Source organism: Diadema antillarum, unplaced genomic scaffold, assembly GCF_040938485.1.
Source record: "Diadema antillarum isolate AM-2024a unplaced genomic scaffold, OU_Dant_1.0 scf00000200, whole genome shotgun sequence".
NCBI lineage: Eukaryota > Metazoa > Echinodermata > Echinoidea > Diadematoida > Diadematidae > Diadema > Diadema antillarum.
The window spans coordinates 512,501-526,485 of record NW_027271089.1 but is presented as its reverse complement, the minus strand read 5'-3'; the positions used below and the strand labels follow the sequence as shown (position 1 = coordinate 526,485).

Below are 13,985 nucleotides of genomic sequence, written 5' to 3'. Positions count from 1 at the left end.
GGTCAGTGGAGACTGCTTCTTAAAGCCAGGGTACAGACAGAAGTCGTCATGTGGTCGCACTTGCTATTTGTCCGTGCTAAATCGATGTAAGCGTGAGGTTCTAGTGATGTATACAAAGAGATGAGATAGAAATAGAGAGTGAGAAAGAGAGAAAAAGGAGGAAGGAGAGTTAGCATAATGAGGAAAGAAAGGAACTTCATGGTCATTGCATATAGTTGAAGCTCTCACGCAATCACCATGGATTCTTTTAGTTGCGTTCCAAACAAGAGCGTGCTCCCGTCACTTTGATCATAATCCTTGTCACTGTCCGACTAATAGCCAGTTACCGTTGGCTTGCCAGCTGTGTATGGTTCCATAACAAAGCCGACTTGGGAAGCTATAGGTACACCTTTAGATGATAGTCGGCCATTAAGGGTTCGTAAACGAGATCAAAATACATCAGGAATACAAAAGATAAATAGCGACATGCCACCGTTAAAGCCATAATTTACCATTTGCAGATGAAACAAAAACCCAACATTAGTGCTTCAAAATAATTTTAGAATGTGAGTTAGGGATAGAAACAACCGCTGTAAAAAAATTAATCAATAAAATCAATGCTATTGTTAAATATATAAAATGTGAATAACAGTTGTAACAAATATTTTTCCAGACAAAACCGTCTACAGTTACAGTATGTTGAGAAAAATAATGATGTCTCCTTATATTTTAGGCTTAATTGCAAAAATTTTATATGATGTGATATGCTTTGTGGTACAACAGACACACACATGTGCATGAAATGTAATGTCCTAAACATTTCTTTTTCAATCACTGCTCCTAAAGGTAAACAGGACTTTTAAGACCGGCGTTCCCTTCGGCTTCCCTTTGCTTCTGATGTCATCACCAGCTCTTCATTTTTTAGCAACTGCTTAACATTACATATATACAATATGCATAACATGATTGTTTTGTACAATTTAAACCATTTTCGTTACATATATATATATATATATATATATATATATATATATATAATATACATCTGTAATATTATTAAATGGATTATATCTTAATTTCCTTACAGTACGATTGCCAAGAACAGCACCGATGTATTGATCGCATTGTAATGCATATGATTCACTTAAGCCGAAGAACAATTCGTACAACAGAAACAAATGGGAGGAATGAATAAATGCAATTAATTTCTTCAGTCATTAATCAATGTATTCATTCATTTCCTATTGATATGTTGTGGAAAGACAGAGCAACCAGTCGTTAATCCAAATCCTGATTCTAGTTTCACCAGACATTCTGGATTCTGGGGTTGTCTTTCTTCGCGGCATAGAGTAATAAACATGTATTTTCGATTGAAGTGACAATCTGAGATTATATTCTTTGTCCTATATATTTTCGTTGAATAGAGTAAAATAGCAGAATGTGTGTTTGCCGTTTGTCCCTCTGTAACGCGCAGATTAAACTCCAAAAGGATTCCCCGCCCAACTGTGGGTGACTGAAACCCCAACGCAAAGAATAATCTATAAAGCAGATGTAACGACAGTTTGAAGATTTAGAATCTCTGCAAATCCTCCAAAAGTGAATGGAATAAACAGTCGTCATAACTCTGATACCAAAGCAACTCCGCTACGTACAAGTATATCGCGTATCTATGAAGTTCCAAAAAAAAAGAATATATTTGGCATGATGAATAACAAATTTTATGAGGTTTTCACTTTTTGTTCCTAATCATGGCAGGTTTTTCAATCGATTAAAGGCCAATTTTGATAAACGAGACATTATTTCCTAATTTAATGATAAAATTTTCATAATTTTTTTATTGTCGAAGCTTCCTCAGTCCACTGCGTATTTTGTGCATTCTCTGATACCTCTGCTAAACTCCCAAATCGTCGGTGTTACCACGAACCGACGCTATTTCGTTTTTGAGCGAAAATGCAGTTCTGAGAAAATCGCGTTTAAAGATCTCACAAGTTTTAGACAACGTTTTCAATGACTTTTCCTGTCTTGTGTGTGAAAATTTTGACAGGGTGATGAGAGTGGAAGTTATTCTTCCTATCCATAGTGTAATTTTAGTGTGAATTCAAAAAATTTACGATATTTCTGTCTTCAAACTCACTGCGTCGGTTCGTAAATCCATCGTTTCTTGCGCGCACCATAGGTTATGTACTTAAGCGCGGGTCCCACGAACCGACGTAAGTTGTATTACGCCGGTTCGTGGGACCCGCGCTGTAGGGCCTGTACAATAGGTAACGTGCAATACGCGTGTATTTACGAACCGTCGCTATTTCATTTTCGTATGTGTTTACATACAAATACTATTAGGGCTATACCTGCTTATCAACAATAACCTTATTAATTGAAATTAATTGTCATGTAATGATTGTTGTGATGATTACAATACATTTAGTGATAACTAAGATGATAATACAAGCCAGTTTCTCTTGATTGTTCTAAAAAGAGTGTTGTCATTGTTTTCATCTTCATTTAGTACACGCATGTATTGTTATTATAGCTGTGGTTGATCGTTCCAAAGATTTCTTTGCCCCCCCCCCCCCTTTTTTTTTGTGGATATATTATTATTTAACACTTTTGCGTTTGGACATCTATGGTACAGGGGAAACTCGGTATAACGAACACTGCTATAACGAGATATCGGTTATAACGAGGAAATTTTCTCGGTCCCAAATTTCCTTCCACACAAGTCTATGTAAAATGCTACTCTTATAGCGAGATCGGCTATAACGAAATAACTGCTATAACGAGATAAATTTTGTGACTTCCAAACAAAAAAAAACATAGTAAATCAAACCTGTTATAGCGAGGTAAAGCAAAATGCCTTCGGTAGTGCTTTACTTCGCCTGTGCTATCATCTTCCGAGATTATAAAGCTTGATGCGCCAAAAACTGTCTTGTACACACATAATAATTTTCTTCAGTGCACTCCAGCTAGCACTGCATGTTGTACGTGTGATGTGTGTGTGTGCACGCACACTGTATGCAGAAAATGTGGTGGGACGGCCATGTGTATACATGACATCATCATGACGTTTAGCAGGTGTGAGGCAATCTGATGCCGTGATTGGCCTTCTACTTTGGGAATTCCCCGTCTTCACACACACACTCAGTCATAATGTACAGAATGTGTCACATACACACACAGCATTGTGCAGACCATATTCAAGCTTTCCACACAACACACACCCATACGATAACCACATACCAATCCACAGACGATCTTGATACAATCGCAAGCTATATAAATTTACAAATTCAAACATCTACAATTAATGAGAAACACATTCTTGATATTGGATTGCCGGATTTCCTTGGCGAAAAACATCTTCTTACCCATAAAGGTGAGTAATTCCCTCACACACAATATCAAGTTATCAGTATTGATTGAAATATGATGGGTAGTCCCACATGTGCAAATTAATGTCTTTATTTTATGCCTTCTTTTATGCCTACTGATATAACGAGATATCGGCTATAACGAGGAAAATGACTCGGTCCCGACCATCTCGTTATATCGAGTTTCCACTGTAATACATGTATTCGGTATACTGTGTTTCATATTTTTTTACTGTTTTTTTTTTACTTAATTAACTTACTTTTTCATTTTTTCACATTATTTTTAATTCAAATTTAGTTCACTTCTTTCATAATAATTATGAATGTTTGTTCTAAGATGAAGGATACCGCTAAATCTTGGGAAAAAGATGTGCCAGTCAGTAATAATTACTTGTATTTACTCATCTTTCATACTCATGCATGCACTCTGTTATTTCTTTCTCTGAAATAATATATTAATTTCTTTATTTCTTATTATTCCACATATTTGTGACATTTACTTTGTCACAATTTTTATCAGTGTCATTGTCATTTGGCTCGCATGCGAATTCACTCATAATTCCTCATTTTCCATCTTTCTCTTTCCTGCTCAACAGATTCTATGATAGCTGCACCTGATCATATAAAGACATAAACTCATCCTGCATGCACTCTTCGAAACTGATAAACTCCTAAAAATACATGAATATCAACACTATCAGAATTTCAAGCTTCATTTTAAATATATAACAATGGTCATGTTTTATTATGCCTTTTGCAGCAATATATTGAAGAGGTGCATTATGTAATCGAAGAAACATAGGTCCTCAGTAGAATATCAAATTTGAATTATTCAGAGATGAGTAATGACAATGGGAAGGATAACAATTGTGGAAGAGCTCCATAAATCAATACATATCCAATGGCAAATGGAGATGGAATCAAGATTCAAGAATATGTGTAATTCAAGTTCATTATTATATCAGTTCTTGTGTGTTCACAAAAAGAGGAACACAGTTCGAACATGCACACCAAATCTTACATCGTACATTTACATCTATAGAGTGCGGACGGAACATATACAAGAGAAAGAATAACATTCTCAAATTAATATATCAAGCATAACTACATGTATGTATATGACCACACAAAGATGTTGCTGCATACAGGTTTTAAATATGCATGAAGCTTGAGAGTGCTGCAACACCCATATGCTCAGATAAAAACTTGATGTATATCATACAAAAGAGAAGAGGTACTGCATGTACATGTAGTTACACTATTCACAGGACAGTAGAGAAAAAGCACGAGAGAGAGAGGGAAATGGGTGTCTAAAATAGGTCGATGTAAGGAGTGCCAAGCCAATTAAGTCTCTAATAGAAGTCATACATATATAAGGAAACAAATTAATCACAACATAAATGATCATGCTCATGTTAACCAATAATTAGCATCTAAAAATGTGTGTAGAAAGCCCATAATATCAGCCTTTCGCCCCGAAGGCTTGTATTATGAGAAAAGAGAAATTTTGGCCGACCCCCCCCCCCCCCTCCCTGTGAATCCTTAATCCACCAGTACTATAAACACATTCTGAGAATGTGTTTTAGTACATGTACTAGCAAATTCACAAGAGGGTTGGGGAAATTCAGCCAAAATTGTGTGTGGCTAAAATAATTAAAAAGAAAGGTCATCAGCAAAACTACGGGGTGGATGCAGACGAATTTTCATGTGATGACTAAAAAATATGCAGCTAAAGGAAAAAAAAAAGACGGCGGAGAGGGGCCAAGGCTAATTTGACTCCCCTCCCCCCCCCCCCCCCCCACCAAAAAACAAACAAACAAACAAACACCACTGTTTTACAGCACCTTTAAAGGACTCTTAATTTTTTGTTTGTTCAAAAACAAACGTCTTTTCCATATTGTAGGCGAAATGTAGACCGATACAGTGTATAAAGTGTACATCCCAAGCTATTAAAGAAAAAAAAACAGATTATGAATATCATTTAAAGTAAGAATTTCAGTGTGTTTAATCATCTTTAGTTGAGTTGCAAATGACATGTACATATTTAATAAGAGCAGTAAACTTCGAAGCGCCCCCAAGCCCTTCTATACTTAATTATTCATGTGTAAAGGTAGCGCCAGGGCACTCTGGTGGTCTAGTGGTTATGACGCTGGTCTAGTAATCCAGAGGTCGTGGGTTCGAATCCTGCTTGGGCTGCCTGTGATTTTTTTTTCACAGCAGCCTACAAACTGCACACTGCAGTTGCGTGCGTTACTACGGATGGAGACAAATGAATAATCTATTATTTTAATATACGATGTTTGACATCCTTATTGCAATCACTTTCTTTAATTGTAAATTTAGAGACATAATGAATTATTATTAAAAGAAATCAAATTTCTGTATTTTGTTGTGAGTTTGCATGGGAACATACACGTATCATAATTTACAATTTTAGTTATATAAAGAACATCTTATAACAGAACTGTCTAGTGATGGTTGAATAATTATGTCAAATTGTTATAAGTCCTATCATTTACATGGAGTGCATGTTCCCATGTTTATAAGAATCATACGTGACACATTCAAAGTGGGTTGAAGACAACAAAATAATAAATAAAAGAATAAAGGAGAATAGAACTTAATCTGATTACAGCATCATCTAAATATTGCCAATGTGCACTTAGAAATCTATCAAGATTTATCACAAGGTTATGATTACCACACAAAACCTTCAAGATTTATTATCATGAAATACATACCAATGAACACTTAAAAAAATCTAACGTTCCACATCCACATGAAGCTTTCCTTGATATAAATGTCTCTCTGTAGTGTTATTAAAGTGTAGCAAAATTGTAATTACGACATCACAGAATGGAATGCATCGTTTTCACCTTCAATCTTAGGATCTCCTTTCATGTTTCCACTTTACAATCACATTTCACTGTAGATATACCGTCCTTATGTTGTCGCCCTTCATCCCAATTTCTCCCTTCTATCCTATCTGTAGATTGTCTTCTTTCCTAAGCCATTGTATTCACATTCCTTGATGATCAGCACGATGCTGTACTTTTTTCTTCTTCTCTGAAACAGTCCAGCTCTTCGCTACTGCATGGCATCAGTCATCTGAAAGAAAAGACAGAAATTAAGAACTTTCGATTAAAATCAAACATCATGATACAAGATACAACTTTCATTTTGAGAAAAAGAAATCAGCCAACTAAACTGTAGTTGAAATTATTTTGCTCTATTTATATTAAACATAAAACAAAACGGTATACAGGATCAAAGAATGTCAAAAAAAATACTGCTGTTTTTGATGCATATTCAAATTGTCTCGCCTTTTACATACTTTAATGATGCAAGATCTTATGTCTAGCACTTAGTAAGTCTCATGTAGAATTTAAATTATTATTCACATGAATAAATCTGCATGTCCTTGTAAACAAGGCATTGCTTTGAAAAAGCTGAATATCACTAATTGCATTTGGGAAAGAGTCTACGACAATCAAACTTGTTTATTATCAGAGACTTTAACATCTTAATAAGACCTAGACTCTACATTACCATTGTATTCACATCCGTTGGTGATGTACACGACCCTGTACTTTTCCTTTTCTTTTCTGAGACAGTCCAGTTCTTCGCTACTACATGGCACCAGTCATCTGAAAGAAAAGAAAGAAATTAAGAACTTTTGATTAAAATCAAACATCATGGCACAAGATACAACTTTAATTTTGAGAAGAAAAAAAAATCAGCCAACAAAACTGAAGTTGAAATTATTTTGCTCTATTTATATTAAACATAAAACAAAATGGTAGGCCTATGCAGGATCAAAGAATGTCAAAAAATGCTGCTGTTCGTACTGTATTTGATGCATATTCAAATTGCCTCTTCATTTACACATTTTACTGATGCAAGATATTATGTTTAGCACTTGGTATGTCTCATGTAGAAATTGAATTATCATTCACATGAATATAAATCTACATGTATTTGTAAACAAGGCATTGCATTGAAATAGCTGAATATTACTACATGTACCTGCATTTGGGAAACAGTCTATGACAATCAAACCTGTTTCTTATCAGAGACTGTAACATCTTAATTAGACCTAGACTCTACATTATCATTCAGCTTTTAAAGGTATTAACCATTCACCTATAAAACACTGGCATTGTCATGTGCATCATATTTCTTTGATACTGCACATATTTTCATGAAGTCTGCACAAGAATGCAAATGAAACACGTCTGCTGTTTGGTATTTATGAAAAAAAAAATCACTAACCCGAAGTCCTTGGCCTTAGAAATAACATGTGGCGAGTTTAGTAGGAATTGACGTTAAATTCTTAAAATAGAATAAGAATAGATCTACTAAGTAGGCCTTTGCCTCATGAATGTCTGGTCTAATTATAGACTAAGTGAAGTCTAGACCTTTCACTTTTAAGTTACCAGTGGTTCACAAAATTTATATTATAGATCTAGACTACATCTAGATCTAGACATCTAATACTATTAGATCTTGGCAACTTTTGTCTTTGTGACACGAAATTAACACGTCACGGATGATATTGCGGCGATATCCAACAGGATGACAGTACCACTATTACTGACTCAGTAAGTTGACATAGATAACTAACATCAACTTGTTAACGTACGTTAGAGATGGCACCATATACAAAAGCCGGTGACACTGACACTGACAGATCTAACGACTACGTTAGACTAACGTTAAAGAGTTAGACTCGCCATCTCAGTAAGTCGGCCAAAGACAAAGTCAATACAGGGCTAAGTCAGTGTTACTGTTATGTTAGGCCTAACAAATGTTAACGGTTACTCGGTTAGGTTAGGTTTACCAGGACTCAAGAGTCCTGGTTAAATCAGTCGAGGGACATTTCTTAGAAGTCCTTCGATTCCAAGAATAAAAAGGGTGAAAGAACAAAGGGAAAAAAGGAAAGAAGAAAGGACAAAAGATTATGTATGGATGCTGTGGAAATCGACAGCGCTACTGTATCACTATCAATCACGCATGAATATGTAAACGCCATTTGGTTGGGCCGCATTCACAAGTTTTAGGGAAAAAAAGTCCCACCGCTGTGCTTCAAAGGTACTCCACTCGAACTAACATTAGACATAATGTCACGTATCTACACACAGTACGGTACTAGGGCTGAATTCACAAGTATACTATAACACTGCACTGTACAGGAAAGCCACCTAACCTGTAGAGTACTACTCGTAGTGTTTAGCGTTAGGTAGTATCACTAGACCACATACTGTCATAGATGACATCTACACCAACGCTGCACACTGGCACTGGTCCGACGGTCCCTGACCAGGAAAAATCACTGTTGGACACTGACCAGTAACTTTTTCAGGAATGGACCAGTAAAGATTGGGGGAAAAAATGGGTGGACTCTACCTACTATTACCACTAGTCTAGATGTAGATCTAGAGCTAGACTACCGTGTACCGGTATGGCTCTGAACTGTGTTAATTTGACTTGGTCTTAGACTTCAGCTGATCTTAGTTTTAGTAACTGGTACCGGTATTACAAGTAAAGTCTTAACTTAGACTTAATAGTTAGACTTGAAAGTAAAAGTCTAACATGTCTAACTTTATTCTTTACTCTTCCTTTGAGTTTTACTGTTAGACTTTTTATTATTTTTTTTGTTTAGTACGCCTACTTTGTCAATCTCATGATTTCATTTTCAACTCAAAAGTCAAGGCTTTTAGTGTCTTCGAGACTTTGAAATCTTGCAATCTGCATGTCTTGCACACAGACGTTACGACTACAGTACTCAGTAGTCTCAGAAGTAACGACATAAGTTGAAAAGAAACAATAAATAATATGATTTGGGATCTAATTTGAAATTGGATGGCGTTTACAGACTAGGCTTCATAAGCATCACGCGATTGAATACATGGGACTACACACTACCGCAATTAATGGTTATGGTAGTCCAACTGAAACTGTTATTTTGAGCATGATTTTAATAGGATTATAGCTTACCATTCACTTCACTCGTGGACAGTGGGCTGGCTTAGGCCGTCATTCATCTTTCAGAAGGTTTGGTTCTCACTCTGAGATCTGGATTAGGGCCAAAACCTAATTCTAGGCCAGTAAGTTGAACAAAGCTCAAAATAATGCAACTGCGACGGTTCGTGAAACCCGCATTGCTCTTCACCGTAGCAATTCGGGTTTCACGAACCGGCGTATCTTTCCTGCGTCGGTTCGTGAAACCCCTTTTTCTCAATTTCTCGATATTTCGAGTACCGTCGTTTTTTTCTTTCTTTGATAAAATTAAGAATAATTAATTTTGTGATCTAAAATTTTGGGATTTGGTAGAGTTTTGAAAGCACTTTCATTTGGTACCAATATCTCGATTTTGAAAATTTTGACCAAAATCGAAATAGCGTCAGTTCGTGAAAACACCGACGACTTATGTGTAGGTATGTGTCTTTTTACTTTCCGTCGTTTACATCATGCTTATTTCTTCCCATTTGGATTTTAAAAACAGTCAATCTAGTCTTCAGTTCAGTCTTTAGATCACTGGAAAATGAAATTCTTAAAGGGATCGTACAGTTTTGGTTGAGACATAATTTCAGGTTTCTAACATTTTTTGATGAGATAATGAGAAACCTCTTATGAAATATGAAAGAGCATGTAATTCTATGAGGAATTCAACGTTTATTTGGTGAAAATTGGTTTTGAAATGGCTGAGATATCCAAAAAAGAGCGATTCTAATAAAGTGTGGGACCCACACTTTATTACGATCGCTTTGTTTTACTTTGTTTTTGGATGTTTCATTCATTCCAAACCCGATTTTCATCAAATAAACTTTGAATTCCTCTTAAAATGGTATGCTCTATATATTATAAGTGTTTTCTTGGTATCTCGCAAAAATTTAAAAGCCCAATTCTACAATTGTGGAAGAGCTCCATAAATCAATACATATCCAATGGCAAATGGAGATGGAATCAAGATTCAAGAATATGTGTAATTCAAGTTCATTATTATATCAGTTCTTGTGTGTTCACAAAAAGAGGAACACAGTTCGAACATGCACACCAAATCTTACATCGTACATTTACATCTATAGAGTGCGGACGGAACATATACAAGAGAAAGAATAACATTCTCAAATTAATATATCAAGCATAACTACATGTATGTATATGACCACACAAAGATGTTGCTGCATACAGGTTTTAAATATGCATGAAGCTTGAGAGTGCTGCAACACCCATATGCTCAGATAAAACTTGATGTATATCATACAAAAGAGAAGAGGTACTGCATGTACATGTAGTTACACTATTCACAGGACAGTAGAGAAAAGCACGAGAGAGAGAGGGAAATGGGTGTCTAAAATAGGTCGATGTAAGGAGTGCCAAGCCAATTAAGTCTCTAATAGAAGTCATACATATATAAGGAAACAAATTAATCACAACATAAATGATCATGCTCATGTTAACCAATAATTAGCATCTAAAAATGTGTGTAGAAAGCCCATAATATCAGCCTTTCGCCCCGAAGGCTTGTATTATGAGAAAAGAGAAATTTTGGCCGACCCCCCCCCCCCCCCTCCCTGTGAATCCTTAATCCACCAGTACTATAAACACATTCTGAGAATGTGTTTTAGTACATGTACTAGCAAATTCACAAGAGGGTTGGGGAAATTCAGCCAAAATTGTGTGTGGCTAAAATAATTAAAAAGAAAGGTCATCAGCAAAACTACGGGGTGGATGCAGACGAATTTTCATGTGATGACTAAAAAATATGCAGCTAAAGGAAAAAAAAAAGACGGCGGAGAGGGGCCAAGGCTAATTTGACTCCCCTCCCCCCCCCCCCCCCCACCAAAAAACAAACAAACAAACAAACACCACTGTTTTACAGCACCTTTAAAGGACTCTTAATTTTTTGTTTGTTCAAAAACAAACGTCTTTTCCATATTGTAGGCGAAATGTAGACCGATACAGTGTATAAAGTGTACATCCCAAGCTATTAAAGAAAAAAAACAGATTATGAATATCATTTAAAGTAAGAATTTCAGTGTGTTTAATCATCTTTAGTTGAGTTGCAAATGACATGTACATATTTAATAAGAGCAGTAAACTTCGAAGCGCCCCCAAGCCCTTCTATACTTAATTATTCATGTGTAAAGGTAGCGCCAGGGCACTCTGGTGGTCTAGTGGTTATGACGCTGGTCTAGTAATCCAGAGGTCGTGGGTTCGAATCCTGCTTGGGCTGCCTGTGATTTTTTTTTCACAGCAGCCTACAAACTGCACACTGCAGTTGCGTGCGTTACTACGGATGGAGACAAATGAATAATCTATTATTTTAATATACGATGTTTGACATCCTTATTGCAATCACTTTCTTTAATTGTAAATTTAGAGACATAATGAATTATTATTAAAAGAAATCAAATTTCTGTATTTTGTTGTGAGTTTGCATGGGAACATACACGTATCATAATTTACAATTTTAGTTATATAAAGAACATCTTATAACAGAACTGTCTAGTGATGGTTGAATAATTATGTCAAATTGTTATAAGTCCTATCATTTACATGGAGTGCATGTTCCCATGTTTATAAGAATCATACGTGACACATTCAAAGTGGGTTGAAGACAACAAAATAATAAATAAAAGAATAAAGGAGAATAGAACTTAATCTGATTACAGCATCATCTAAATATTGCCAATGTGCACTTAGAAATCTATCAAGATTTATCACAAGGTTATGATTACCACACAAAACCTTCAAGATTTATTATCATGAAATACATACCAATGAACACTTAAAAAAATCTAACGTTCCACATCCACATGAAGCTTTCCTTGATATAAATGTCTCTCTGTAGTGTTATTAAAGTGTAGCAAAATTGTAATTACGACATCACAGAATGGAATGCATCGTTTTCACCTTCAATCTTAGGATCTCCTTTCATGTTTCCACTTTACAATCACATTTCACTGTAGATATACCGTCCTTATGTTGTCGCCCTTCATCCCAATTTCTCCCTTCTATCCTATCTGTAGATTGTCTTCTTTCCTAAGCCATTGTATTCACATTCCTTGATGATCAGCACGATGCTGTACTTTTTTCTTCTTCTCTGAAACAGTCCAGCTCTTCGCTACTGCATGGCATCAGTCATCTGAAAGAAAAGACAGAAATTAAGAACTTTCGATTAAAATCAAACATCATGATACAAGATACAACTTTCATTTTGAGAAAAAGAAATCAGCCAACTAAACTGTAGTTGAAATTATTTTGCTCTATTTATATTAAACATAAAACAAAACGGTATACAGGATCAAAGAATGTCAAAAAAAATACTGCTGTTTTTGATGCATATTCAAATTGTCTCGCCTTTTACATACTTTAATGATGCAAGATCTTATGTCTAGCACTTAGTAAGTCTCATGTAGAATTTAAATTATTATTCACATGAATAAATCTGCATGTCCTTGTAAACAAGGCATTGCTTTGAAAAAGCTGAATATCACTAATTGCATTTGGGAAAGAGTCTACGACAATCAAACTTGTTTATTATCAGAGACTTTAACATCTTAATAAGACCTAGACTCTACATTACCATTGTATTCACATCCGTTGGTGATGTACACGACCCTGTACTTTTCCTTTTCTTTTCTGAGACAGTCCAGTTCTTCGCTACTACATGGCACCAGTCATCTGAAAGAAAAGAAAGAAATTAAGAACTTTTGATTAAAATCAAACATCATGGCACAAGATACAACTTTAATTTTGAGAAGAAAAAAAAATCAGCCAACAAAACTGAAGTTGAAATTATTTTGCTCTATTTATATTAAACATAAAACAAAATGGTAGGCCTATGCAGGATCAAAGAATGTCAAAAAATGCTGCTGTTCGTACTGTATTTGATGCATATTCAAATTGCCTCTTCATTTACACATTTTACTGATGCAAGATATTATGTTTAGCACTTGGTATGTCTCATGTAGAAATTGAATTATCATTCACATGAATATAAATCTACATGTATTTGTAAACAAGGCATTGCATTGAAATAGCTGAATATTACTACATGTACCTGCATTTGGGAAACAGTCTATGACAATCAAACCTGTTTCTTATCAGAGACTGTAACATCTTAATTAGACCTAGACTCTACATTATCATTCAGCTTTTAAAGGTATTAACCATTCACCTATAAAACACTGGCATTGTCATGTGCATCATATTTCTTTGATACTGCACATATTTTCATGAAGTCTGCACAAGAATGCAAATGAAACACGTCTGCTGTTTGGTATTTATGAAAAAAAAAATCACTAACCCGAAGTCCTTGGCCTTAGAAATAACATGTGGCGAGTTTAGTAGGAATTGACGTTAAATTCTTAAAATAGAATAAGAATAGATCTACTAAGTAGGCCTTTGCCTCATGAATGTCTGGTCTAATTATAGACTAAGTGAAGTCTAGACCTTTCACTTTTAAGTTACCAGTGGTTCACAAAATTTATATTATAGATCTAGACTACATCTAGATCTAGACATCTAATACTATTAGATCTTGGCAACTTTTGTCTTTGTGACACGAAATTAACACGTCACGGATGATATTGCGGCGATATCCAACAGGATGACAGTACCACTATTACT

General features: G+C 35.4%; 1 long non-coding RNA gene across 1 annotated transcript; it reads right to left on the bottom strand.

Annotated features, from left to right (window-relative positions):
- Window positions 1–5,149: 5,149 nt before the first annotated feature.
- LOC139723793 (uncharacterized) lies at window positions 5,150–9,751 on the bottom strand. The gene is made up of 3 exons (XR_011710383.1): window positions 9,345–9,751; window positions 6,897–6,994; window positions 5,150–6,455 (listed from the first exon to the last, which is right to left on the bottom strand). It is a non-coding gene; the product is annotated as an uncharacterized lncRNA (long non-coding RNA).
- Window positions 9,752–13,985: the final 4,234 nt, after the last annotated feature.